This window comes from Poecilia reticulata, linkage group LG13 (genome assembly GCF_000633615.1).
Source record: "Poecilia reticulata strain Guanapo linkage group LG13, Guppy_female_1.0+MT, whole genome shotgun sequence".
Taxonomy (NCBI): domain Eukaryota; kingdom Metazoa; phylum Chordata; class Actinopteri; order Cyprinodontiformes; family Poeciliidae; genus Poecilia; species Poecilia reticulata.
This window is the reverse complement of record NC_024343.1, coordinates 12,653,099-12,677,995: the sequence shown is the minus strand read 5'-3', so window position 1 is coordinate 12,677,995 and position 24,897 is coordinate 12,653,099. Positions and strand designations below refer to the sequence as shown.

Here is a 24,897-nt window from a genome sequence, read left to right as displayed (position 1 = left end):
CGAGACGCCACGGTTTGCCACTCCTTTACAACGAACAGATGGCAACGTGAACATGTCTGCATGTGAAAGGCAGAAATAAAGGGAGGGAAGTGAATTGAATGACAAACGTCTTCTCCTTCCACAATTCATTGCCAGCCTGTCACAACCAAAACAATGATCCTCAGTTCTTACAGTGAAAATTTGTTTCTTTCAGCATCATTTTTTGTTTATTTTCTACCAGCGTTTCTTTTCTCTCTCTCTCTCAGAGCCTCCAGAGTACAGAACTAATTTCCTCCTACAGCGGTCCCTACTCCCTCAGTCAGACTGGAGATCCAGTGTGGAAGTGAACTGCTTCCCCTGTTCTGCCTACCACAAAGTTCACCTCTGTCGATTTTTACTTTCTTTTTGTCACAGTTACTGTCACCCTCTGTCACTGAGCTGTGGTCAGAAATCGTATATAATTTTTCAATTACCATGAATCTATCTAACATGAGTAAATGTTTAGCCTCATATTTCTATGGTGCAAAATTTTCAAAGCAATTAATAAGAGACCACAACCTTGTCACATTCATTTATCTTTTTTAAACTTTCAATGAAAATGTGTTCTTTTAAACCAATTAATGGGGGCATGTTGTGTTAGATAGACTTTTTTGATTATTCCCCCATCAAAAGTGTTGCTCTTTCCATGCATGTTTGAGAAATCCTTGTATCTCCCATGCAAGCCATTCAGAGGTGCCTAAGCACTTGCTCTCACAAAGATATTTCCATAAAACTCCTCCTAGAAGCTGCAGTCCCCAGCTTAGCTTCTGCATCACAGAGCATCCCTCCCCTGCTCCGACCCCATTCAGCTCCTCCAGACTAGCGGCAGCAGAAATGAGCAAACACCTGGTGGAACTGCGTGACTTCTTATCGAAATAATCCTCAATCCAATGCTCCTATGAACAGTTGTAAATGGCATAACAGAGGAGCATTGTTGTGATGATGTGCTGAAGGGCGAGTGTCAGAAAGAACAGCCTCTTCTTAAAGTGACAGAGGCCAATTTCAAGGCTTCAAATTACAAAGTCAAATTTCTTTTAAGTCATGTTTGATGTGTACAGCATATGTAAAACAACTGAAGGAAACATATTTTCTCAATTTTGCTATAAAATGGCACTATGTGCATGGAAATACATAATGCTGGGCTTTCAACGGAAAAGCAACAATTATGTTACCATTTTTACTGTTCCTCTATGCGGAGTGACGGTGGGTTTTTTTAACGTTAAGACAAAATGGCCCTGGCTTTAAATCATAGTGAATCTTACTAGTAATGCAATATGCACATTTAAATGACAATCGAGAGGTACTAGAGGAAGAAAACTGAAGTTAGTGTCATGTTTCATACATCTCAGAGTTTCTCCCATCAGCATTTCTTTGTCAGCATTTGAACTTTACTAGTCCTGTACAGTGTACAGTGAGAGCATGGCACAACTAAAATACTGGGATAATAGAAGCCAATCAGAACTACCCTGAATAAACCAGCTGAGTATTTTTTATTTTTTTCAGTATGAGTTGGAATCAGGTGTAGGGATAAAGTGCCTCCCAAGGGTCTGCACATGCTTTTCTGCCAAAAAAAACTCAGCCCATCCACTTTATTGACAATGATTGTACTACCTAAGCTGGCCCCTGTGTCCTGGTGTCAATTTCAACACTTGTGACTAAATGCTAAACACCTGAGGCTATTCCCCACACTAAAGTAGTTAGGTGAGCAAAAGATTTGTAAACTGATTTCATTTCATCCCTGGACATGGTAATAAAAGCATCCTGGGACAAAATGGGATGGGAAGATGTGTTAAACGGATAGCAAATGGGTGCAAGTCCTGGGAAGAAAACACATAAAACTGAAACCTGTTTTTATGGGGCATATCAACAACCCCAAGATAAACATTTAGTCATCAATCATCCCTTTTTGAAGGGTTTGGTAAGTTTTATCATTTCAGGAAGAAAAAAAAACAAGATACTGTACATACAAATAAACACATAGAGCAGGGAAGCTAATTCAACCTGTTGCTGCTGAAGATATCTGTCAGTTCAAAAATGCCTATATCAGATTTACGTTACATTGAAATGTGTATATGTGCATGAGGACCAGCCTTATGACATTACAATCACAAAATTCTACAGAAAACCACAGGACAGGAAGCTGATGTACTCAGTTACCATCAAAACAGCAAAAAGGGTTTCACCAAAAAGAAGGGTAAAAAAACTTTATTGTGGAAAGAATGTAGATATCACTCTTTAATGGGAATTATAAGTTGAAAGGTGTTGAGTTCACAACAATTAAATTACTTTCCTCAAGGACAAAAATATCAAACAACCTGAATTTTACCAGTGAAATTGATTATTACACTTTTTGCTGCACAGCCAGTAGAATGTTCTGTGAAATACACATGCTAAATTTTAAGCCAAACACACAGACAAATGGGTTCGTACAGATTAAAGATTAACACTTCAGATGTGCAGCTGTGTGGGTGATGTTGCAAAAACAGGAGGGTTTTAACGTAGGCCTTCAGGATGCGCTTACAGAAGTACTGTATATGAAGATAAGCTGAGTGTGCGAACGAAAAAAATGGCCGCAGTTGTTTACTTATTATTTCATCAGGCAGTAGACGGATCAATCGCTTTCTATTCTGGATCAAAATAAGTGTTATAAATGACATTCTGTCTATTTCTCTCTTCCAGTCTCTTTCCACATGTCTGGAAGCCCAAGGCCGTTGTCATGGTTTTCCAGCCCACGCTCAACCTGCTGTCTGTACTTTGTGTCTCATTAGAGGCACACTGGATCGTAAGTGTATGCACATACACTCTCTCTCCACCCCCTGTCACACACTCACACACACGCACACACACGCATACACACTTCCACGCTTACTTTTCTATTCACTATTCAATTAACATCTGATGCCCTGCACCAATGTCACAAATGCTATTTGAGTAACCGTACAATATTCCAGTGTTGTAGGCCACCAAAATACCTAAAGCGTAAATCAGTTCTAAAAAGCTGGGCCCGAGGCACCTGCCTTTTCCTTTCTGTTCATTCAGGGTATAAATAGAAACTAGAACTCATTTGCAAATGGTTATTAATTTTTAGCTGGCTGTTTCTTGGTTATAAAATCTATCACAAGACTGAAGTTTCTGACTGTCTGGATTCCAGAAAAAGGCTCAACCAAAGCCTTGGGTTTCTTACTTTGTATGTCAGTATTACACAATGTTAATTTGTATAAAAGAATTTGCCTCACTAAATGTAGATGCTAAAAAAATAAGTAGATCAGAGCAATTTTGATTGCTTTAAATCCAATAAAACACATTTGATCCTTATACTTTAAAATGATTTATTCTGCTCACAGTCGTAACAACCTGAAAAGAACTGGGCATGTCTTCAATATCAAACAGCCAGACAAATTCATATTTTAAAGTATTATTTTATCAGCTAACACCTTCAACAGGCCACCAGTTCATCACAAGACATTGTAAGACACTTAAAGGGTGAACAACCACAATCTTAAAGAGGTAAAGAAAGAGGCAAATTAATCTAATCTTTATATTTTTGACAAGGAGGGGTGGGGAGAGTGGGGGGGGGGGGAGTAACAAGAAAACAGAGACAACATGCAAACTCTGTGGACAAATGCATCCTTACTGAGAAAGATCCACATGTAATATAGGTTATACTTATGCAGATTTCTCTGTACCTTAAATCTACCAAATGACTTACAGGCATGAAACAGTTTGAGGTTTTCAATCTAGTAACCATAACTCAAAATAGATGTCACAAATTGCACAATTAAAGCAATTGTTTTCAATTAATTGCTTTAATTTAAAACAGAAAAGCAACAATTATTCCAACAGCTGCTACAATGATATAACAGTATTAGTTCTAACAATATTACTATATCATACATTTATTGTCATTTTGACTGAGAAACAAAGACTTTAATCAAAAGTCCAGATTAAGCCCTCATTAATTCTTTAGTAGTTTTTAATTTTTTAACCTTTAACCTTCTTAAAGTTACACAGGTAGAACAAGCTCAAGCTTTTATTATTAGCTGGTCTGCTCTTGTAACAAACCTACAGTCAGTGACTTAAAGTACACGTAGCTTTAAGTTTAGAGAGAGGATATGATGTGTTAACCTGTGCTCCTTACAGCCAAAAACTCCACAGAACTTTCTCAACTCAATAATAACAATTTAATCTGTGGAAACTGTTTTTTTTTCTCTGTCTTTTGAAACCATAACATTTATAATAATGGTTTGTCTTTTTTCCAGCAACTGACCCATTCCTAGTTAAATTATTTATTCTGTCTCTGCTGCAGTAGTTATCAAATCTCTAGGTATTTTTTTCCTGATTTTTACTTAAAGCACAACGGAGTAAAACAGCATAAACTAGAAAGAGAAATTTTCGGTCGAATATTCAAGTCCTGTGGTGAAGAAGAGGTTTTGCTCATGTTGAGAAAATGGAAAGTTAAGCCATTCAATAGAAATAAAAGAAGAGAATAATCATTTCCCTAAAACACATGTTTGTATTGTTCTCTAATTACCGTAGCCAAAGTCACCAGTTGAGTAAAAAGAGGTCATCATCTGTAAAAATATTTGACTTGGATCTAAAGCTGTGCTGCCAATAGGTCACTTTAGTAATTAATGCCCGTGTTCAATAATAACATGCCACTCGATCCCAACACACTCGCTCCGTTGCTGCCATGGTAACCTGATGTGCATGTGTTTGTACACACATACATGCACATCAGCATCTGCTAACCAAAAACACTACACACACACGCACCCACACACACAATAGTCTACACATTAATACAAACATTATAGTAAAAGAACCTTAAACCATTGATTAGCTGGACATAAAGGACACGCAAAAAGCTTAAACACCATGTGCACAAAGTAACACAAGTGTGAGTCGTCCATCAAATGAACTTTACATGCTAAGCTAATCATAAATGAAACAACGTGATCACTAAATTTTATTTCCTCCATAATAAATGCTTCACCATTGTGTCTAATCCTTTTCAGTTCATCAGTGCATGAACTAAAGAGAAGTGATGATGGGCAGGGAGGAGGGAGTTACAAGAAAGATCGATCAAACTGTAGTTTGGGGCTTTAATAACTAATAAAACAAACGGGTTGCCACCACTTTCATGTGGCTTGTGTACTCAATCGCATTATTTATATTTAATAATAATTCAGGGGGATGAAATGTGACAAAAACACCAGAATTCACATTTCTCTGCTTTCCTCGCTCCAACAAAAGGTTTTTATAACGGAGTTGTGTTTTGTTAAATCATCTTAGAAAAAGCCAGTCCAGTCTATCTTTAGTAGTAGTTAATTATTGGAAGAAAAAAAGAGACATCAATAATGGAGTCTTGACAAAAGTTCAGTCTGGAAGACTCTAGTCGCACCTGCCTCATCAATCAGCGCCTCCCTCTCTGCAAACTGGACCTATAAGTGTCGGTCCAAGCCTCGCTCCAGCCAATCATCGCTCGGGCTCCAGTTCAAAAGGACCTCCTCCCATGGCCTCCTCTGCTCACCAGCTGCGATCAACCCACCTCCGCCCCATCACCACCTTTTGCTCCCGGCTCTCAGGCCTCATCCTCCTCCGACCGCCGCCACCAGTAGAGGCCCCGGGGGGTCTACATTTCTATGCTGCATCAGGAATGTTCATCGAGCTTATCAAAGTCCAGCTCGACGTCCCCGGCCGAGGCCTGAACGCCAAAGGACTTTGTTTATTTTTATGTTCATTTTGTCATTAAACTCTTTTAATCGCTTTCTTTCTCCGTTTGAGTCTCTCCAGATTGAAATAACAATATAAGCTGTTGTTGTTCATCTGACATGCAAAGAGAACTAAAATGATTTTTTTCATAACGAATAGCAGCAGTTGCCCTAAAAATGTGTCTTCAGATGTGGCTGATTCGAATTGACTCATCACAAAAGTTTTCTATCAAATAATGGATTCGCCGATATACTTCTGCCTTTAGACAATTTTCTGCATTATAACCTGCTGGAAAATTAAGTTTGTTTTTCAAAACATGAGCATTGTCTCCTTGTGTCTCAGTTTTTTTTTTGTCTTTATTGTTTTTCTTATTTATGCCTGAGACCATGACTTTGTCACTTGAATAGACTTTTTGTGGTTTCTTAGTTTTGTAAGTAGCTGACTTCAATGGAACTGAAACTTGTAGCATACACACACACATGCCCTTAAAATGCAAGAACTGTTGTTGAGTTAAAAAAAAAAATCTAGCTGCGTGTTTGGTCATTTCCTGTCTGAAGGTGAACCTCTGCTGCAGCCTCCACCATGTGGTCTGCTGGTATTATCCTGTAATTAGCATGAATTGTATAAGAATAATTATAAACACATAATATAGTCCTTTAAAAAAATTTGCTTTTAAGTGCAACTTTCACATTAGCAAAAAAAAAAAAATCACATTCATATTAGCAAACACTGACTTCTGACAGTAACAGCTTCATTATCGGATGGTTGGACAGAAAACATCAGCTATGTAAGAAAGGATAAAAAGCTTTGTGATATGCAGATTGATGAAGAGATGTTGAAGCAAAGCTGATCTGAGGTCTAGCTGCAAACAGTAACCGTGGAGATGAACTGGCTACTACTGAGCGATGACAGCTCATCTATCATGGACCCCAGCCAAGCAGAGGTCAGGGGTCACTGTGACAACAGCAAAACTCATTTAGCCAAATGTCGGAACTGCATCACACACGGACACTGTGGAGTAAGAATTTGCGCGTGCGTATGTATGTGTCATGAGATACAAGACTCATGTGTATGTGTGTATTCAAGGGTGTAATTCAGTGAGTGATCGGACCACTTTACACGTCTATCATTCAATAACGCACAGACACAGAGAGTAGAACAGCCTGAGCCTGCTTACCTTGGCGGCAGGTTCATTTTTACCTATCTATCAATGTCACACCTCATTACGCTCTGGCTCTGTTTCTGGCTGCTCTCAGCCCAGCTCAGTTTCCTGTTTGTCTTTTCTTCCCACATCTGGATCCACTCTCTGATTTATTTTTTTTTCTATTTCCACATTTCCTCCACCCATCTCAGTCATGCTGATTGCCTTCTTTTTTCTTTCAAACCACTAACAACTAAATTATGTAGCTACTTTTGTGCAAATTTTGCTTTTATTCAAAGAAATCTTGAAGAAGAAAGGTGTGTGTAGATTTAAATAAAGATCATGAAAGTGGTGGCAAGTCGATGCTGAGTGCTTCCTGCTGGCGTTTCATCAGCAGGACATTTGTTTCTATGACAACAATTTCTTGAAAATTTAGCTATTTTATAATAAGATGTGATTACCTCTTTGCTTATTATCATACATTAAAGTAAATTTGTTTGTGCTTAACAGTTTTTTCCATTAGAAGAAACAAACGGTGGATGTTTTCACTTTGTTGTAGGAATGATGTCTTGCTGCAGCTTTTTCCTCACAGCGGAAATGCAAATAGGTTTGTCTGTGTTTATAGTGAACATTATTACATTGAGACTGAACACAATTCCAAGTCCATTTAGATTAAACAAGGAACAATATCTGCTGTTACAGAATCAGACCATAGCAGCCTGGTGCTATCCTCGGGACAATGCATGTTTTCTGCCAGAGGCCCAGAAAAGGCTCCAAAAATATTGCGACATATTGTGACAAACTCAATTGTTAATGCACTGCCTTCTGAGTTTTACCTTTGCAAAAGTAAAAAATAAGATTTTTACTTTGTGGCATAATTTCGTTACCAGAAAAAGTGCTCATTTCTTAGCAACAGATTAACAGCAAATATTATTATTGTACAAAAAATTTAGGATTTCTTCTGCTCTTTTGAAATACTACTTATCTTATACTACTTGCAGTGAATCTTTCAGAAAAGTGAAAATGTTTTTTTTTTTATGTCATTGGTGGTAAATATATTATAAAACAGACACTCAACACAAAAGTAAAAATCTGATTTATACTTCGTGGCAGTTTGTTACAAGAAAAAAAAACGTTAATCTCTTAACATCAAATTAATAACAAGTAATAATATTGTTTGTAAAACATAAGTTCTTTTGAAATACTGCATATCTGCTTAGACAAGAAATTTACAGTTGGTAAATTTTGCAAAAGTAAAAATCATTTGTTTACTTTGTGACACTTGGTTACCAGAAAACGTGCTCATCTCTTAGCAACAGATTAACAACAAATATTGTTATTGTTCAAAGAACACAAGAACTCTTTTGAAATACTACTCATCTTACACTACTTAAAAATTGTGCAGTTGGTGAATTTGGCAGATTTATTATTTAGTCATTGATGGTAAACATATTACGAAACACTTGTCTGTAGTAAGTGTTCTGCCAAGGTGACGTCTTGGTAGCTCTAACTGGAAGCTCAGCCATCCTCTGTTGGAACTGAGTTTTCCACCATGTCTGTAGTTCTGACAATCCGCCATCACTGTAGTTCTAAAGCTCTGCCCCAAGAGGGGGAGGCAGAAATCACATAATGCTCAAAATAGCAATTACCTCCTGTGAAAATGTGGAGGCTTTTATTTTGTAGGGTATGTGTTGCTCTTATTTTGGCAGTCCAAAGTGGTTGTCTGTTTAAGAGAATCAGTATCATGAGTCACATGGTTCTTTCTTCCTTTGCTCTTCTGCCATCTTAGCTGTGTTAAATTTTATGTGAAGTTTTCTGTGTTAAGTTTTCTCTGATTTATACTTCGTGGCAGTCCTGTTTCTATATTTCTAAATGCCAGCTATGCTCTCTTCTTTAGTAACTGAGAGTTCCTCCATCACTGTAGTTCTAACCTTCTGCCATGACTGTAGTTCTAAAGGGGAGCTCAGACACAGAGGGGCAGACAAAATTCTGTCCATTTTGAGTCTATGCTGTATACATAGAAGACAAAAGAAAGGAAGAAGTGATTTACAGAACAAGCTCTAGTAGAGAAAAAGTGACCTCAGTAATAAGAATTAGGATGATAAAATTCCCAGTAGTGTTGCTTGTCCTTGTCTGTAAAATAAAGATATAAAATGAAGAGTTTTTTGATGAATATGAGTGCTCTACTCTACACTAAGGGTTCAGAGATGTGTCTGCTAGACCTTATTCAAGTTGACAGATTACAAAATATTTTCACAAAATCTTTTGTCAAAACAGTGTCTACTGTACTTTTACCTTGAGCCGATATTTTCATCTTTGCCACTTGTCTAAAGAAAAAAAAAGTGTCCTCTTCGTCCTTCAAGAAAGGACTAAGAGAATTATTCTCTATATTTCTCTCTTCAATTATGTCATAAATTAGATTTTAATTCCTAAAGCAATAACACTGAAATCAGTTTTAGAGAAATTACACGACCTTAAACTAATAACTATTATAAATGACTAAAGACAAGTATGTGGTCTTTCTTATAGATTTTTAATTGCATTTTTTTTCCTTCCATTGCACAGTTATTACATTTCATAAAATCTTATTCAAGATTGCAGTTTGGTGGCAATGTGACAAAATATTAATAATTGTTTTACTATAAAAATGGCTATGCTTTATAAAATTTATAAACTAAACTTTATTTAAATATACATTTGATTCAGAAAGTATAGAAATGAGCAAACAGGCGTCCATCGTTTTTTTTTTTATTATTAGAAGTGCAGTAGAATTACTCATCTACCAAAAAGACACGCAGAAGAAAAATAACTAAGTATAAGGAAGCAGAAGGTGCAATAAAATAAATAGCTGTAAGAAGAGAAGCAGATGAATGAGTGCAGATAACAGACATTATTTCCCTTCCAGCTGGGGTCTTTGTCTGGATGCAGTCAGGTGAGAGAGTTTTACACACAAACTAAAGACACCAGTTCACAAAAACTGGGCTATATGAAAGTGTGACTAAGTAAAAAAAAAAAAAAACACTTAGAAAGCTTCACAAGTCATCTATATCCTAAGACCTTTTCATGTCATCCAGTTATGAGTCACAAAGCATTTTTTACCTGCTCATCAATTTTAAGCCAGGGATAACCAGGCAAAGCTTATTGTCTGCTGTAGATGAAGAGAAGACGGCAATATTGAAGAGTAGCAACAAAATACAGGTCAACACCGAAAGGCAAACTGAGGAGAGTGGAGGATGAAGGAAACAGCTGAAAGAGCAATCGGGTCACAGAAGAGACAATTAGACTTATGAAGGAAAGACTAGGGGAGGCGAAGAGGTTAAAGACAACATATTCTCTGGGATATTTCTAGGCGGAGAAGGTATGAAGTGACACAGATGACGTCTCCAGGGAAGAGATCAAATTACGGGCTGAGAAAAAAGAAGATCAAAAAGGGAGACTGCAGCTTTCTACACAGTTTGGAGTATGTTTGCAATGTAGAGGAACAAAGACCAATATGTTTGAGGAGAAGATTTGAGTTGAGCCATAGCAAAGCACACACACGCAAACTCACAGAGGGACGAATGTTGAAAATCTGATGTTGGGACGAAAGAGTTGGAGGGAAAAACAGACTTTATAATCCATCTTTTCCTTCAGGTCCAGCCTCATTACTTTTTATTGCTTCACACATAAAAGTGTGGTCTCTCATATTCGACACAGCAGACATTGTAATATCACCTGCTGGGGTAATACACCTCCAGCGTACCATTACTCTTCCTCCCTGAGTCTTTTTTATTTCGGCCTCGTCTTTATCACCACGGTGGCCTTCTGGTCTTTTTCTTCCCTGATCCTTTTCTCAATCTGAGCCTTTTGAACTCCTGTGCTATCATTTTCTTTTTCCTCTCTGCTTCCCATCACGCTCTGAGATTTCTATTTGAAGATTTCTGTGCCGAACCCTTTTAAAGCGTGGGGCCAGACAACAATGATGGTAAATTTGCACTATTTGGGTGAGATTTAGGTGGCATTTCAAATAATACATGACATGCCAAGACAGTCTGACCAGAAACAAAGCATCCAACACGTATTGTGACAAAAGTGGAAACTTTTGGAAGAGAGTGCCCTATTAAATTTGGCGTAAAGCTGACACAGTATTTAACGTCAAACATGGTGGTGGATGTGCGAGGGTCTGAGCATTTTCTACTTATTCAACAGAACAATCACCCAAAGCACACCAGCAAGATTACTTCATAAACTTCTCAAAAGAAACTAGACGAAGTTTTTTGATTAGTCTAGCGAAAATCTAGACCTTGAAAGTAAAAAAAAAACACTGATACTACAATTTGCTTTAAAATCTGTGTGGAAAAAAAAGAAGCAAAACCAGAAGAACTGTGTGATACATTTTCAGAGCATTGTAAAACATTTTTAAATCATCATTTACCCTGAAAACCCAGAAAATATTTTGTTAAAAGCTCTGAACTAACTCCTTCTAAGCCAAGCGATTTTCTGCTGGACCTCTTGCCAGTGGCAACATATTTGACGGAAATGTCTAGACTAAGGTACATGTAAAACATCACATCCTGGAACACGCTTCCTGACATATGGAAATGCACATCCGTCAGTAAACAATTTTATGTAACGTAATGATACGCCAGTGGCTTAGAAACAGGAGTCAGAGCTATTTCCTGCTTTGCAATAATTATACTGGTTGGGCCTTCACACAAGGACGCACACACATACTGCTAGTCAGTCTGTTTGACAGCAGGGATTAGTGAGCAGTGCAGCTAATGCCCGATAATGAGCATCCAGCTTATCGCCCACAGAATCGTGTGTGCATCTGGGAGCGTGTGCTTATCAGAAGAAGAGGAAAGGGAGGAACAGACAGGTCTGCAGTAAATTAACTGTTTCATTATGAGCTTTAATGAATCCCCCACTTATGATTTGCAAAACATGTTTTTTTTTTACTATTAACGCAACTAAAGGACTTCATTTACTTCTAGTATAGAGATTATTAAAGTCATCACCACAATTAGCCTTGATTAATTTTAGCCCAAGCTAATATTATCACAAAGCTTTGATTGTTAAAGATGTTTTGAGACCAGCACTGCTGTGACTCAGACGTTTCTCTGAATCCACAAATAGTTAGATATGAAATTAATTTCAAAAGCATGGATCGGTAAAGATATGAAATGACGAGCATCCAGTCAAACAGATCATTGTCAATGTTGATCACAAAGTATATGCGCTGAAGTCATCCAGTGAATCAAAATCAAAACGTTTTATGATTATAAATCAAGTTCAAGAAAATGTTTAGATGACTTAGCAGCAGGGGTGAAAGTAGTTTTAAATTCTTGGGGGTACTATGACAAAAAAAAAATATATATATATATATATATATATATATATATATATCTTTGTGTGCTTTGGAGTTTCTGTGCTGATGAATTTTTTTGCAAAGCGATAAAAGCTGGGTAGCTCTTGAATTGCTACAAAATAAAGGTGTATTTCCTTCAGCCCACTGGCTGCAATGTTGACATCTTGAGATGCTATGAGACCTAAATTCTGAACATCATGGCATGGATTGCATCCCAGTTTTCCCATGTCTGGCATATAACCATTTGTTTTAGATTTTAAACTGGTTATATTGATCCTGTGTCCAGAGAGAGGGATAATCAGTAGCCCAACATCATGACCTGTTTGTTCTGAAGATCCTGCAGCTCCTCATCCTGACTCTCATACTGACAGGAGGAACCACAGAGCTCTGTTATGTTAAAGCTCATTTTCTAAAGATGGGATATTTTTCCTCTGACAGGCTCCAGAGGAATCACCTCAAACCAGATGTTGGACTGGATTTTATTTCAATGTCATTTGTGAATGTTAGCTTCTCATTTTCAACAGTGGAGCTATAAAGGTTGAAAAAGGTTATCATTTTGGAGAAAGTCTCATCGACATCAATATTTCCACTAAATAAGAGGCAAAACAAATTTGTTTGATAAAGGAAAACCTCTCAGACTCTGAGCTCAAAGCACCAAACAATTTTTTTATATCAGACAATTAATTTAATTTCGCATAATTATCGCGGTAGAAGCCATTTGTTTGTTAAATACTTAATGAAACATATTACAAACATATTGATGTTTGTTGTGATCGACGTATACTCAAAGAATGAGGTAATTAGTCCAAGTTTGTCGTTTATTGAACGTTCAGAAACTACAGCGGCTGTGATGAGCCAATTCAAAAGTAAAAAAAGGTAAAACAACCTGAACAGGTGATCAACTCTAAACCACTCGCACCTTTTTACTCTCCGTCTCTGTCATCTAAGCACACCCGTTGCTATGGCAACCTCCTGCCATAGCAGGAGTCTCGGGTCCACAAGCCGACCCGAGATTATGTTAAAAACATAACAACCAGTCCGTCACAATATTAGGTTTGCAGGCTTGATATTTATTTTTGCGATTATTAATAAGCCTCCCTGAACACAGCGGTGGTTGATTAGTTAATTTTAAACTCCTGCTCTGCTCGTTATTTTGATAATGGAACCGAAACGCACAGAATTGCGCAACACCTTGTTGAAACAATAATTACTGAGATTATTATTGTTGTTGGGTCATTAATTTGAGCACGTTATGTTGATTTTGTTGTTGTTGTTCTTTAATAAAATTACGAACGTTTTGATAAGGAGTCAGAGGAGGAAGTGCTGGTCTCAACGTACTGGCAGCGTTCAGTTTGTCATCTAATGTCGAGATCGAAGCACGAACAGTTCAGAAACAATATGAAATGAGAAAAAAAGCTATTTATCAACTGATTAAGTCGTGTTTTAGATTGTTCTTGAAAAACTAATCAGTCACGGCTGATTAGTGGGTGCTCTCACGGCTGCACGGTGAATCTATTGATTTTTTTACAGCAGACAGCTGCTCCCCTCTTGAGGGTTCTGCGTACCCCCGCTAAATCTTTTAGGGGTACGCAGGACCCTGCCGTACCCCCTTACTTTCACCCCTGCTTAGCAGTATCTACATTTTACATAATAAATGTTGAAGTCAATTGAACAGCTAAGTGAAACGTCAACATTTTGGCTGAAGCCAAAACTTGATACTTTCATGGAAACAGTTGTTATCCAGCTGTTTAAATTAATTAAATTCCCAAATTAAAGCGTTACAATTATTTAATAAAAGCATGAATTACTCTAGTAACTACTAGGAAAAAATGTCTTTCCACCACTGAGAGAGTTTTTGCTTTAACATCACCTCTTCCACCACTCAGTCTAGGACAAACTTTCTGTCTGGCACCTGTGAAAAGGCAGATTTCCCTGCATCGCTGGTATTATTAGGATTCATTTATTTCATTAATTTAAAAATCTATAGTTTGAGTACTTTGAAAACGGTAAAATAAGTGAAAATAATGTCGCAGATTTTGAATGCATTTTAATGGATCGCAGCAGAAAAGTTGAAAGGGCTTCATTGAGTTGCGCTGTTCTGCTTAAGCAGCATAATTCTGCCTGAGAGCTGTTAGCTGAAGGATCTCCCATTATTGCACAAGGACACAGATGGAAGAACATTTATAGCACACAAGCAAAACTCTCGATCCCTTTTTTGCAAACTTCCTCCCTTTTATACACTCTGCCTCTGTCTTTCCATCATTTTTTATCACCCTCCGTCTCAGCCGTTGCTATGGTAACAAGCTATGCGGGGGCTGCGATGCAGCACACATCACACCCATGTCTTCAAATTCCCTGGAAGACAGGGAGAGTATGGGAGACAAATGGATAATAGGTTCTGGCGTACATTTGACGGATTTTGAAGAAAATAAATGTCACTTGACACCCAGGTGAGAAGAAATCTCCTCCACACTTAAGTAGCAATGCAAAGTTAGATTATTCGATTAAACAGTTAACAACTGCAAAGTGAATTTTAGTCTTACACCTCTTTCGGTAGATGCTGCACCTGGCCGACACCTGCAGACTGCAGTCTGTCTGCGGCTTCAAAGCCACTAATGCGATTTGACACTTTCAGGATTTCACCAAATGCTTGTAGATTCCAGACTGGCAGCTCTTATGTAATATCTACCCAAGCAAAGTGAGCTACACCATTAAGAAGTGAGGTCCTTCTTTCCAAGTCAAACAGCAAGTGTTAAATCACTAAAAGTAACCCTGGAAAGAACTGTATTGTTTTTAAAAATCTTAAATGCTAAAATTACTAAAACGCCTTGCCCAAAAATGTTCAGAAACTGTTGAGGGAAAAAATGAGCATATCATTTAAGAGGATAATTTAATATAAAACAACAAGGTGCTGTCACAATAATGAAACAAAATGCGCATTGCAAGGTATGGAGTCGACTTATAGAATAACCTTGGTAATAAGGAAGGAAAGTCAATGCTAGAGATGTGCCGATCAGGTTTTTTCCTGCCAATTCCGATCACCCATGAGGGTCGATCACGACCGATCACCGAAACCGATCACATAATTATGTTTTTAATCATAAGCACTACCGGTTACAATATGTGGAAAAAGTAACCATGAATTCCCCTTAATTTAGACAAAAACTTGATTTTAATAAGTTTTTCCAAGAAAAAAACTAAACAAAACGGGCATTGTGCAAATTGTCCTGCTATCGGTAATACTATCTTTAACGGACTGATAACATATGAAGGCTCTGAAGAGGCTAAATAATGCAAAAAGTCAAAATAAAGCCTCTCATCATTGCCAAAAAAATTAAAGTATAAAACTTTACATTCAAAGGCAAATACAGGTTCAATAAACAATCCTTAGTTACTGAATGAAAACTTCCTGATAGCATGGCAGCTAGCTGATTACTGCTAGTTCTGATTGGCTGTTTCTGACTGAGCAGAGTAATTATGCAGAACAGAGAGGAGATAATTATTTTAGAGATTATCTGTCTCATGTTAGGACAGCAAAAGTTTTCATACACACTTTTTCACGGAAATCGGCCGATTATGATCGGTGGCTGATCGATCGGCACACCTATAGTCAGTACAATTTAAAATAAACTTAACATCCAATATATTTAAAAAATATTCAGTTGAAAATTATGTACATTTCAATCAAAAGGATATAATTCAAAGGAATAAGTAGTGTATAGTAAAATTTAGTGTACTGTGCATAACTTTAAATTGTATGAGGGGATAGGAATATCTTTTTTTTTTTTACTTCATCCTACTCCCTTTGAACAACTTGAAATGCTGTTTTCTCACTGTCAGTATTTGTATATACTACTTTTTTATTGTGTTTGTTCAAATAAATAAAAATTTTATTAAATGTAAAGTTTTGAATAACTGCAAAAAATCAAAGGGCCATTGGTTCCCTCCTAAACATAAAGGAGAGGGAAAGAAAGAATTACACATCGCAGCTCATTCGGGATAATCTGTTGGCAGGACAACTATTACCTCTGAGCTTCCAATTCTGGCGTTTTTAGAAGAGTGTTAAGATGGAAGCCATTGTTTGGAGAAAGCCATAAGTCCTGTTTACAGTTTACCACAGAGCATGTACAGCAAACACGTGAGCTGAACCTTGAACTTTGAAAACTACATACGACCTGCCACGTGACAACTATCAGTTTCGACAACAACAAAAATGTGCCTAATGAAACCGAACAAACCTTGTATTGTTTCATTCTGCAACACAATGACAAGCTTCTTTAAGTTGACTCATCACATGACATACCAATAAAGTTCAAATTAGTGGTTGTAACATGACTAAACATGATTCAAGACGTTATTAATACTTTCCATTTCTCTACAGTAAACCTAAATGCACCAACTGATTACATAAGCCAACGTGTGGATGTCTTAGATAAATACAAACAGTTCTAATGAAAATATGTGGTGAAGATTTTCCTCATAGCTACTTTTACTGAATCACTGAATAAATAGACTGGTATTGTAATATGATATCAGACGTAAAACTCTGCTGTTCCACTTTCTCAATGTTCATGTGTTTTCCTCCGTTGGAGTCCTGCGGTCGTTCCTCAAATGAATAAAAGTTCACATTTCTTTTAATTAACTCCAAGGCAGAGCTAAATTAAGGAGCCATTTATTTCCTGTCCAGGCACTTCAGGAGATAGCCGAGCAGCTTGCAAATAGCCTTTCAAATGTGTGATGGATGAAGTGCATTGTGCGGAGGAGACAAAGCATCTGTAAAGGTTGTGAAATAAAGTAGAAAGACAAAAAAGTCAAGTGTTGACATGGAATGGGGAGTGAAGCAGGGGCAATGAGCACAAAATGCAAAGGTTATTTCCTTCGTAAAAGGTTTTCGTGCACAAGAACATTCAAGTATCAAAGATGAAACAGGAAAATGTATTATGGTGTGGTTTACTGTGACAACAACCATTAAAAGGATTATGATGTGCGCAAGGATGTGTGTGAATGCATTAATGTGTTTGAGCACGCAGAACCACTGATGTAACCGTCAGATTAATCCCTCTGGAAAATGAGCAACAGCGTGCCAAAGAAGAATTTTAAAACAGAAAAACTGTGCAAACAATCAACTGATCAAAGCAATCAAATAAATGCAACGTCTCAAAGTGGAATATATATATATATATATATATATATATATATATATATATATATATATATATATATATATATATATATATATATATATATATATATATATATATATATATTTATTTATTTATTTATTTACTCTGCACTGCCATCTCTTTGCTCCTCATCCCTGCTATCACTGTCTGTATCTCGTCCCCTGTCTATACTCTCTAATTCCAAGCACTTTTCCCATTGGAGTGCTGTAAGAGGATAAGACCATTCCCTGGGAGAGCAATAAGAGGATAAATTGTGTGTGTATTTGTGCGTCTCCCCATATCAAAGCCTGCCTGTACGTACAAAATGCCTGCACTCATCCAGGTGATGCAAATGTTGGTCAGTTTGAACGCAACAGTTTTTTTAGTAGAAATGTGCATGTCTTTTCTCTGCATTTTAGAGACCATTGACAGTTCTACGTTATTTGGGTTAAGTGTTGTGTGGAGGTTCGTTAGCAGGTCCACTTGCCTCTGGCTCTGCCCTACATACTAAAAAACCAACTAATTCCCTGTCAAGAGACTCATTGTTCTGCATTTCATTTTTCCTGAATTTTTCTGTGATTTTTTTTCGTGTTGCAAGCGTGAGATCTGTGCAAAGACACAATCAAGGTAAAGTGTACAAAAGTAGAAGAGCCTAGTGAGCTCGTTTGGGTAACATAAATAAGACAATAAGACAAAAAACAAAGCTGCAGTGCTGCATTCCTGCAGTATTGTGTATTCCTTTGAAACTGAAAGGAAAATAAGCTGGTACGTAATTATCAAGTTTTAATTGATGGCAGTTTCTTTCCAACTTCTTTATGCAACAAATATGGAGTTATGATTATAACAGCATATTGCCTAATTTTTGTGCAACTAAAAGTCACACAAACTCAAATTGTTATATGAAACCAGTAAAGGTTCAGCACAGCATTAAACCCAACTCAGGCCTTAGATGTCATAGGCTAATCTCATTTCAGAGGATTCAAAAACACACTTACAACACAATCTGCTGTGATCAGCTCATGTACATTACAATATTTTACTTCTTTAGTCTCTTTAGTGTCTTATAGAGTCATAATTTCATAGATAGGATAAATTAAATCCCATATAGTCGTGCTAAAATGAAAATACACCTTGAAGATATTCTAAATTTATCAGTGAACAATAAAATGATCTGAGCTCCATTGATTCCTACGATCATTTCAATCTAATCTCAGGTTTAAAAACCCTTACAACAACTCACAGTCTTTCTTAAACATAGATTAAACCAATATTTGTATATGACTGTACAAATATTGTACATCCCATGACACACCTCAAGACACCCTGCAATATTTTTTAGTATTACTTAGTACTACTTGTCTTCTGTATGAGTGCCCTTTCCTGTGTTGATGCCTCAGCCCATTTTCCCTTGATCTCAAAACACAGGGCTGTCTGCAAGAAAGAGCTACTCACCTAACTTTGTCTAAATCTGCAGTCAAAACAAGTAAAAGCTTAAGGCATCTGAAACTATGTAAAACAAGGCTGGATTGTCCTTACCATAATGCACGAAGAAAAGGATAGTAAGGGACAAACAAATCTTAGTCTGGATGAGATAGAAAGTTTTTAGTTTTTGTAGGCAAAACATGATCTGAGCGCCAAAGGCACACCACCCTTCACAGAGACCAGCCAAACAGTCACCAGGAATAAGTCAGCACACAACCAAACAAGCAGACACCCTGCACTGGTGAGCAGAGGTACCTGCCATCTACAGGGAGTGTGATGGGGAAATGGGACCCACATTTGTTGGACCCAAGATGATGTAGATAAGGGTGCAGCTCAAGGCCCAAATCGACAGAGAAACAGGCAAACACTCACAATCACGAGTTCCAAACATATCTCATGCTCACACACAGACATTCATACCTACTAACCCAATACAAACTCTGAAACAGGAGAGTCATGTCAGTGTTAATGTCATGAGGCTGATGACTCCAGGACACTTTCAATTTGACTCATTAGGATTTGAATAAGAACCAGATTTGTTCTTTGTTATTTCTGTCCAGTAAAACTATTAATCTATAAATCAATAGACAGGTCTAAATAAAGATATAATCCATGTTTCTGTCTCATATTTGTATGGCATTAAAAGGATCTGTAACTTTTGTTTTTCACTGAAAGCTCTGGTTTGCACAATAAATGCCATGTGGGTGAAGTTTTATGGATGATACTCTGATGTCCCATTCTCCTGAAGGCAGCACAGAGCTGCACCACCAGAAACTGACAAACACTGAAGAGAAAAAGAGCTATGATTAATGTAGTTACAGTTCTATCCATGTTTTAATGTTGCAGAGCTCAGTCGTTTGTAAATAGTTCAAAGTTCAAACTGGCATGTTGTACATCTTTTATCTGGTCATTTTGTGAAATATTTAACAACTAGAAAATGGCACAAAATAATATTTTTTCCACTCTGATTGGCTGCTGTTAGGCCTACCGATTTTAACTTGAATGTTCATTGCATTTTTCGTAGACGCCTGTATTATTTTTATATTATATGTATTATTTTTGATGATAAATACAGAAACAAGCATAAAAATCTAAACATCTACAATAGTGATAGTAATATTAATGATAAAATAATGGTCAGTGCAAAGTACCCTGCAAATTCTCTGGTGGGGGGCGGTGGGGGACCTGGATAAAGGCTAGGGGGGCACTGGCCCAAAAAAGGTTGAGAAACACAATGCTATCGGGACCCGGTAGCATTTCCCCAGAGGAGCAAACCATCGTTGGTCCCAAGAGGTGCTTCCCTTCATTCCAGCTTGTAGAAAAGCAGACAGTGCAAACCTCCGCAGCAGTGGAGCAGCCCATCAGACCAGATGAGGGGTGGTCGCCATCCGAATGACCCCCAGCCAGACGCTGAACCCCAACACCATCCAGTGATGGGGCCAAAAAAAGTCCATGTGCTCAAACGAACCAGCTATCCAGAGCTGCCTCATGACAAAACAGCCCCAACGTTGCATCGGGACCTGAACACGCATGTCACAACTCTACCACCCACAGGGAGAGATCTACCCGAAATGCCGATGAACAGAGCGCACCGCAACAGCAAGGCAACAGCTCTGCATGACACCACCTTTTCCCCAAAACTTGAATGCAACAGAGCAGACACCATCAAGCCACGCGACCACACCGGACTCCCGCACCAAACTGTTTAATGTTGAAATTTAAAAAGACTAGCAAACTGCATGTGTTTAGCCCATGTTTTTTTTAAATAGAAGAAGCATTGCACCTTATGCACAAACTCTTGTCCCTGTATGAAGGAGCCAGAGAGCGGAATAAAGCAAAAACACAGAGAGAAAAGCAAAGTGTCAAAAAGTCAAGAGTGTGCAAAAAGAGAAAGGAAACAGAGAAAAAAAGACAAAGACAGGTACTGACAGAAAATAGCAGGGAAATACTGGTGAGCTGAACAAAAAGAAAAATCTTTGATATATAGGGGAGTTTCAGTTCAACAGCTTTTTTAAGTCAACCTAGACTGTTATTGAGGTTTAAAATGTGAAGACACACACTTCCTGTGAGAGTTCTTTGATATGCTTTTGACACATTTGACACAGGGGATCAAAGAGATCCCAGATACTTTCATAAAATATTTCTTTTATCAAACTCACAGGAAAAAGGGCATCATGTAAAACAATAAAACAAATTTCAATACAGTCAATGCCAGAGCAATGTATCAGCCTATGAAAGATGATGGCCCTTTGTCTAGCAAAGTGATCCAACTGAGCGCTATGGGATCTATTATATTTTAGAAATCCAGTTTCCTAAAAGCTAAAATTCAATATGACCAGGAGTAAAATGTCATTGTTTGGATTACTAAGGCAGGTGCGCCTGGAACCATTTTGTGGAACAATTTACCAGTACAAATAGAAAATTGGCAACCCACTGATTAGGACAAACTTCTGTCTCCTGAGCCACCGTCCAATGCTACTACTGTGGTCTGCAAAAATGCACCACTCTTGGTCAAAATCAACCATCGAGAGCCATGAGGAGTGTCTTAGTGCTGTCAGTCAATGTGGTAATGATGGAGAAATGACTTCCCATTCCAGGAAAACCATTTTTCTGCAGTCATCGGTGCCTATATGCTAAATAGTCTGAGGACTCATGGCAGGTTAAGTTGTGATGAACCAGCTGTAACATAGCAGAAAGCAAGGGGAAGAGGGTGAGCACGAGAGTGATTGACAGCACTAAAGCCCTCCTCATGGTCCTGATTGGTTGTTTCTGACTGAGTGGTGTATTTCTGCAGTTTGTGGGCATACTGAGAGAAGGCAGAGGAGCTTGATTTTTTTTCACAGATTGTCTGTCTTATACTGTCATAACACAATAATCATTTTAACCGATATGTAAAAAACTTTTTTTTTTTTTTACAAAAGTCACATACAGCAGCTTTAAGATGTGCTTTAAAATAAGTTGGCATTGGCAAGAAAGTAAGTACAAAATGCTTAAATTGTCAACAGTTGACTTGTATTTCAAGTCATGTCAGAATTAACTTTAATGCATATTTTAAAAAAAGAGTACTGTGCAACTCATAAAATACAAAGAAAAAAAAGGTCAAGTCTCCTTTGTGTTCCAAGCTGACCCTCGGAACAACAAGGTTCACCAGAAATCTGTGATTATTATGGGAGAATGTAGAGTTGTCCCTTTGCATATTGCATATTGCCTCTGACCACATCTGGTCCTAATGTTGTCAATATGCTGTATTAATCCCTCTAATGCGGGTTAATGCATATTCCACAAATGCAAAGGATTGAATTGGAAGCACTTTGCAACCATCATGCAGTCAAAATTATACTCAATTATGCTTAATTTTGCTAATCTGCATGATAAATACCAACATTTATAAGGGAGGACAGAGTAGTGAAACAAAAAACGTCCAGCTGTAAACATGGTAGTTTTCCACAATATAGATAGCAATGAGGAGAGTCAAAGCCAGAATAGTGCAGAAGCTGTCAGACATGTCAAATTCTAAATTTTAAAACATAAACGTAACTGAAACAAACCCGACCTGAAGTGTGTGTAGAAGAGACTGCAGAATCACTCCTGTAACAGAAAAACATTCTCTTTATCTTCACCCTCCCCTCTGAAGCATCCATCATTCATTACAGCAAATTCATCCGTGTTTCATTAGCGATGCTTTTTCACAAACATATGAAAAATGGAGCTGGATTAATTTCCATCATTTCCCCTATTAAATGACACGGGCAAATTACCATAGCGGCAGTAAACATAACAAAGACTTAAATCCACTCACAACCAGAAACAGACTCTCTAGGTACACACAGTAGGTGCATTGTAGAACTCTGATGATCACATTTCACAGTCCAATTTTTTACGTTTAGACGGGTAACTTTTAGGAAAACAATAATGCCTCAGTGGCGATCATCCTCTTCTTTCTGAGCTGTTCCTTATCCACTGGTTTGCCTGCTCTAAAGGTCTAATTGCTTTTGGACAACAAACATGTGTGTAACGCTAAAATCTGCTTCACGAACTTTCTGATTTGAGACACTCAAATCTCTCCTCCTAATTTTTCCCTATCTGAAAACCTCAAGAATGCCAAAACTGAGTCATTTTGGAAGGTGGAGCACTGTGACCTTGACTAAACAATCATACTGTACTAGACACGGTTCCAGTCTGACAGAATCCAGGCAGGTGGATTCAATGAGGGACGCAGAGAAATGGTGATGCAATGATAAAGCCCTGAGAAAGTGGAGGAAAAAAAGAAAACACAGGAAGAAAAGCTGCTCATGAAGGTCAAAACATTTATCATAATCATATTATTAATAAGTGCGTTTTCAGTCGTTTATCTGTTTAGTACGAGCAAACAGTTTCAAACAAAACATGTTTATGGATCCAATCATGCAGACTTATACGCACAAATCACCCACGCATGCACAAACTCATTCACATAAACACATGCGCATGCGCAGCATGTAGTATCGCCCTGCTGCTAAGCTGGATTCATCCAAATATGGTTGAGGATATTTCCATGGCAACAGCAGACAGAAGGGGTGCAGACTTATGTGGGATGATCTCCAGAGAGAGTCTGCTTGACTTCTGATTCAAACTACTGTTGTGTTCGATTCATTCACCAAAGCAGCCGTTCTTTCAGCAGAGCTCCTAAATGCAAAACAATTTGGCCTTGGTTACATTCTGGCTGCCATGGCAATTCACCTACACAGCAAAAACTGCAAGTCATTCTCTAATCATTTTTGACAAACCAATGCGGAGATTTTTTCCCCTTTTTTGTTAACGCCAATATTATATACAGTATAGATTATATATGAGTATAGATGTAAAATGTTCTCCACTCACTGAACAATAAGTGAGTGGAGAACATGTGAAATAAAAAACAACAGATCATAAATTGCAGAAATGGAGATGACACACACCAACAGGTCAGGGGGTGCAGGCTGGGCTTGGAAGCAACACATAAATCGCCCTGTAATAACAGTCCAAACCATAAAAGAAAAGAATGTTCCCGTTATGTCACCACATAAGTCACAGATATTATAACAAACTGCTAAACAGTTAAAAGATATGGGTGGAAGAGACGCAGAAAGCGATCTGTTTCTGCCATTAGTAAGACCTCATTGTTCAGTGAGTGGAGAACATTTTACATAAAGGAAAATAGCAGATCGTTTCTTAACTGGACGTGATCGAATGCTGGTTTGTGATCTCAAACGCCATGCATGTTAATGTGTGTAAAGACCAGGCTGTGAGTCATGTATGCCAACAGTCGTATATCTCAACCCAGCCAGTCATTAATGAGGATGCAGCCCTGTGGCACCACAAGGAATTATAGGACTGGAAACAATCAATAGACTGGAGCAAATAGGTGTGACTGTGCGTCTGCATGTAAGTCTGCAGACGCACAGCATGTAATTTAGCTGGGTACTTTAATTCAGTATGTATTATTTACTTAGCCAACTGTATGGGAGAAATAAATCCATAATGTTGTTATAATTTAACACTGTGGCACTGGCACTTTCACTGAATCGAGCAAAAATATAGAAGTTAAACTTTACTTTGGCATTTAAAGCCATAAGCAAAACATGAACACTCAATCTGTATCGATTTTAATGCTGAATTGAAGAGATTATTTTTTTAAATATAAAATCACAAATACTAAACAACACACTTCCTCCTCCATTACTGCATTATTAGTTTCGATATTAAAGCCAAAATTTCAGGAAAACTTAGAACGTAATAGAAAATTCAGACATGTAGAATTAAATATCTTTTGGTCATAATAGTAGAAAAAGAGACAGGCCACATAACTGACGGGTCAGACAAGTTTAAGACGTTTTAAACCCTTACAAAAAAAACACGTCATCTGGTATTTTCAAACCATCTGTCCAAGGAAATGGAATAATCTGCATCATTATCATCTGTATGCTCTTTTGGTAACGTAATTATCCAATGCAAAATGAACGTCTGCTCAAATGGCTTAATCAGAACTTCACTCTGCAGACCCCTGATGAGTGGGG

General features: G+C 37.7%; 1 protein-coding gene across 3 annotated transcripts in view; it reads right to left on the bottom strand.

Annotated features, from left to right (window-relative positions):
- grm5b (glutamate receptor, metabotropic 5b) overlaps positions 1-24,897 on the bottom strand; it is a 76,333-nt gene that overhangs the window by 23,968 nt on the left and 27,468 nt on the right. The window lies entirely within an intron of this gene.